Genomic DNA, 6,000 nt, shown 5'->3' on the forward strand with positions numbered 1-6,000 from the left:
GTGGTCTGGGTGAGTGATAAGGAATCCAAAACTCCTGACGCTGAGGCAGGGAGGCAAGCAGGTGTGTGTAGTGAGCAAAAACCATGACTATGAAGACTGTCAAGAGGTCCAGCGTCCGAATGCAGGTTCTATGGAGAGGATTTGTATCTGGTAATCTGGTGAGTAGCTATGAATGACAGGTTCAAGGTAATTTACTATGACATTTACAAAACGCACTGATGGCCTGCACTAACTGTGGTTAGCTGAGAATCTGGTAAAAAGAATTTGAGAGCGCTGCCTTTATAAGTCGACAGCTTAATTACCCACAGGTGAGAGCAGGAACACGGTGGCTCCTCCCAGAGGTGGACCTGTCGGCTCTGTGGAAAAACACTGGCACTAACACAGACCATGGCTGGAGGAAGAAAGAAGGAGGAAAGAAGTTCCACTGTTCCATGTTTAATTTATTAGGCTATGGGACAGATTTACAAAACAAGTTAAATTATTGTGTTATTATATGTGTTATTGATAGGTTTGTAAACCTATTCGCTGGAACGTTCAAGACAATTCTACTACACAGCAAAAGCAAGACACGAGTAGGCGAAGTTCTTTATGTTTCTCGTGCACGGGAGAGAACTGGACGAACGCTTGACCCCAGTTGCTCTCGTTCGTTCCCCCGTAACACTGCTCTTTTATTTAGGTTACATGAATATACATAGGTTCATTAACATATGACGTATACATACACACAAAGAGTACCTTGCCTGTGCGTTGTGTAAGTGTGTGTGTGTGTGTGTGTGTGTGTGGGGGGGGGGGGGTCAGAGTGTGACCCCATAAACGACTTCCCTAAACCTGCTGGTCTGGAAGTCCAGCAGTTCATCTAAACAAAAGGCACCTAGACTAAAACAGATATACGTGTGTTATAAAACAAACACTCTTAGTAGCAACTATCGCAGGCAGAACAGACATATGACATGACTTTTTTAGTGCTGTTTTTTTAAATTTGTTGTAAGTTGTATGGCATAGATTTTGTATTTCCCAATTGTATGACTCACTTAAATATATTTGTCCTGAAAGTAAAACACCTGCAAATACACATGTCATCAGGGTAACTGCAAAAATACTCTTGTTTAAAACGTTGTCACTGAAACAGAACCTCTTTAATGAATCCAGCAGCTTTATAGTATCAAAAGAAGACTTTGCACTGCTACAGATGTTAGCAAATCAGGCCTTCAATGTACCTTCTTTAAAATCTCAATCTTTTTAATGATGTGATATTTTTCACATGTTGTTCTCACTTATATGACTTACATAAACTAACAGGGTTTGAACATGTTGTGGTGAAGTAAGATGCACATTATGTAGTCTGTCTTCTTGTAGTTTTAACATGGTGCAACGCATCACGTAAGGGCGTTCGACTTCAGCACCACTCTTCTCTTTTCCTAACTTGTTATCAATTCTCCTTCGTACCTTTGTCTCCATTTAAACAATATGGAGGTCAAGGAAAAGAGGCTAGGGGATAAACAGATTGTCTTCCCCTAGCCCTTTGTCACACCATCCTGTTCCCCTCAGACTGTTTCCTGTGCGTCGTGGCCATTATGTTTCCTGCAGTTTCCTTAATTCCAATGTTTCCCTCGTGTTTCTCTGTTTGCTCATGGATTTGGGTCACCTTCAATAAAAAGATTTTAGTCTACATGAAATACAACACATTGGAGACATTCCTGTTTTTAAATGTGGTACATAAAAAAAGTGATTTGACTTGTCAGTAAAAATCTGAAACATGATCTGTTCCAATCAAAGCAGCCAAATGATCTGGGATTTTATGTGTTTCAACTTACATGGACAAAGATTAAAATACACTTTTTAGTTGAAGTTACATTCTAAATATGCTATTTTTATTCAAAAAATCCTCAGAGATTTCATTTCATATCATTTCTGTTCAATTTCAGCTTTAATAGTCACCTTTAACAAGGGTCTATTAGAAACAGGGGTCGAAGGCATTTCAAGTTTATAAATGTAGCACAAAACTTTTATAAAGGGTTTAAAAAACATTTAAAAAGGTCCTAGAAATGGTTCAACATGGCCACTCTCTCTCATACTGCTTTACTTCTTACAGTGAAGCTGCTGTCTAAATCAGCACCTCCTCTGTTTACACATTTCTTTGTTTCCTCCCTTTTAACTCTCCAGTTTGAAGATAGGTGCAACCAAAATGTGGTTATGTGTAAGGGCTGACAGACCCCATTCACATGTTGTGTCAATCAGAGCTCAGACTAGTTTCAGTTATAAGGAAAACAAACTCACACAGTCACTGACACTGAGAGGAGAAATGGCATAGAAAGGAGTTCAGCTGGACCAAGATCTGTTTGGATCTACTGAAGGATCCGGTTACTATTCCCTGTCAACACAGCTACTGCATGAACTGAACTAAAAGATTCTGGGATGGAGAGGAGGAGAAGAAAATCTACAGCTGCCCTCAGTGCAGACAGACTTTCACACCGAGGCCTGTCCTGGTGAAAAACACCATGTTAGCAGATTTAGTGGAGGAGCTGAAGAAGACTGGACTCCAAGCTGTTCCTGATTATCACTGCTATGCTGGACCTGAAGATGTGGCCTGTGATGTCTGCACTGGAAGAAAAATGAAATCCTTCAAGTCCTGTTTAGTATGTTTGGGATCTTACTGTGAGAAACACCTTCAGCCTCATTATGATGTGGTATTCCATTACTCCCCAACACTGCGTCTTACTGACAGTCACTGAAGTGGATGTTTTACTGTCAGATCCACCAGAAGCAAAGACCAGAGCTGAATTCTTAAAATATTTATGTGAAATCACACTGGATCCAAACACAGCACACAAACAGTTGTTATTATCAGAAGGGCACAGAAAAGTAATAGTAATGAATAAGCCTTATCCAGACAGATTCACTGAACACTGGCAGATCCTGAGTGGAGAAAATTTGACTGGATGTTGTTACTGGGAGGTGGAAAGGAGAGGCATAGGAGTTTATGTAGTAGCTGCATACAAGAATATCAGCAGAACAGGGAATGAATGCTGGTTTGGACACAATGACAAATCTTGGGCGCTAAGTCATTAAATGGTAAATGGCCTGTATTTGTATAGCGCTTTACTTAGTCCCTAAGGACCCCAAAGTGCTATACATTACATTTAGTCATTCACTCATAGGTGATGGCAAGCTACATTGTAGCCACAGGTGCCCTGGGGCGCACTGACAAAAGCGAGGCTGCCGGACACTGGCGCCACCGGGCCCTCTGACCACCACCAGTAGGTAACAGGTGAAGTGTCTTGCCCAAGGACACAACGACCAAGACTGTCGGAGCCGGGGCTCGAACCGGCAACCTTCCAATTACAAGATGAAATCAGTGACACTTTTTGGTACAACAACATCCAAACTCCTATCTCAGGTCCTCGTTCCTCCAGAGTAGGAGTGTACCTGGATCACAGAGCAGGTATTTTGTCCTTCTACAGCGTCTCTGAAACCATAGCTATCCTCCACAGAGTCCAGACCACATTCACTCAGCCGCTCTATGCTGGATTAGTCTATATTATGATAACTCAATCAATTTTGATGTCTTTGCTGAGTTTGTTAAACTGAAATAGACTGAGGTCTTTCCTATTTTCATCAATTTAAATCTGTGTTTTACTTTTATTATTTTATTTTATTTATTTATTTTCCTTCCATCATTGTTCTGGCATCTCTGCACAGCACAGCGGTCAGATGTTAATCAAACATCATGGGTGATACCGCGACATCTTCTAGTTGTTGGCTGTTTATGGAGGCTGAAATGGATTGTAGCACTGAACTGTTTTAGGATATTTGATAATCTCTTCTCTCCCATGGTCCCTGAATCCAACACCATCGTTACACGTCATGACTCCTATGAACAATCTGACAGCGTGATATTAGAGATGTTGACATTTCTTTTTTTAAAATGTATGGACATACCATTAGTTAGTCAGCTATTTAATTTAGTTTAGGACTAGCTTCAAACTGACCTGAAGAGAGCAGCAATGCTACGTTGATGCGTGTATTCTACCGGAAGTACAATAGAAGAAGAAAAAGAAGGAGAACGGAAATGACTTGCCTCTTTACTGCTCAACAATTCAGTCTTCGGCATCGGTAAGAGTTTGTCGAGGAGAGATTAGCTGCTGCTGAAGACGAAATCTTCTCAGATCTTCAGAAACGATCTCCCAGTATGAGGACGACATCAACCGTGAGCACAGACTGGTAGAGACTAACCGGAAACTCGAGATAAAGTTACAAATAATAGGTACGTGAAAGTGTAGCGGTCTCAATGAACTAACACAAGAATCCGACTCATGCAGGATCCTAGTCAGATTTGTTGTTTTAGGCTAACAGACTAAAATCAAGGAGCAGCATCGAATCGTTTTTATAGAAGTAAAACAAGCGCTTCTCTTTTTTTAAAGCGGTAATTTTGCCCGGAACCCTTATTCGAGAAGTCGCGGTCAAGCAAGCCGCACCTTCAGTTGTGCTGCTCCGCTATTCCCGACATTGTGGTACGGGTGCCGAGTGACTAGCACAAAGGAACGCGCGTTCATTCTGCAACTTTGAAACTGTCTTTATTTTACTTTATTTGCAGAACTATCGTTTTACTCCGCTGTCCCGTATAGGATTTTTTTACATTATACGTTATAATACATTAATACATTCATGATACGTTATTAAACTATTTAAGGCTTGTAGTATATCTCGTAACTGTATTATTTAAGGAAAAATGAGGCAAAATCTACTCAAATTATGTTGCCTTGTTTATAATGTTACCATCTATGAACTGTAGTTGCAGTAATCATGTTTGAATTGATGCAACAGTTTCACTGGATTCCTTTTCAGGTTGAGCCCTGTAAATACGTGAAATCCTTAAGAACCTTATTAGTTGTAAAATGTTCATCCAGCTCTTTCTGTTTGCAGTTAAAATTAAAAGCATTGTGAATATGGAGAAGTAATTTCCACATTACTCTTTTCATCTGATTTTTGGGGGTTTTCTCTGTATTATTGTAGGGCAGGGGTCTCAAACTCCAGTCCTTGAGGGCCGGTGTCCTAAAACTTTGCCATGTGTCCCTGCCTGTTGCAGCAGACCTGAATAAAATTATAAGGCCATTAGCAAGAGTATAGAACTTGACTGCATGCTGAAGTGGCAACCCCTAACCTCTTAAGTAAATGTAAGTGTTTGGAAAAATGTACTAAAAGTATTTTTATTGCACCATGTTCATTCACTCATGAGCTCCTGTAACACAAATCAAATGGCTGAATTGCCACATCAGCATACAGTCAAGTTCTATAGTCTTACGAATGACCTACTAATTGCATTCAGGTAAGTTGCAATAGGGACAAATGGAAAAGTTTCAGGACCCCGGTCCCCAAGGGCTGGAGTTTGAGACCCCTGTTGTAGGGTCTTTACCTCACAATATAAAGCGCTATGAGGCGACTATTTTTATCATTTAAATTACTATATAAATTGAATTGAAATTACTTTATTTGAGAAGACTTTGTCTGCTGTATTGTTTTGTATAATAAAGTGACAACAGAAAAGTGTACTGTAATACGGGGAGATGATAACCATGAACGGAGTCTGGGTCAACCTGAATCGATACTCGCTGCAGTTGTGTTGTGTTTGTTATTGTGAAAACTAATGTAACTGCAGTTCAGACATGGTAATATTCACACATTATGTGATTTGAGTGGACCTTGCTTTTATTTTTTTCTAAAACCATACAGTTAACCTGAAAAGGAATATAGTAAAACTGTAACCTTGAGCAGAATTCATGTAATTTTAATTTAAATATAGGGATATAATACATAGGCTATGAGATATCAGATATAATGATGATTTTTTTCTAAACCTGTACAGTTTAATGAGATGCCAATTTTTTTCTTTTTACAGGGAAAGTTGGGGTCATAGCTGCAGTGATGAACTGAAACATGTACAAACATACAATTATATACAATGTTTAAGACAATTTGTAACATTTTGTGACATGCTGAGTA

The sequence above is a fragment of the Perissodus microlepis genome, chromosome 18 (genome assembly GCF_051167445.1).
Source record: "Perissodus microlepis isolate ML-2025 ecotype Zambia chromosome 18, ASM5116744v1, whole genome shotgun sequence".
In the NCBI taxonomy this organism is placed as follows: Eukaryota; Metazoa; Chordata; class Actinopteri; order Cichliformes; family Cichlidae; genus Perissodus; species Perissodus microlepis.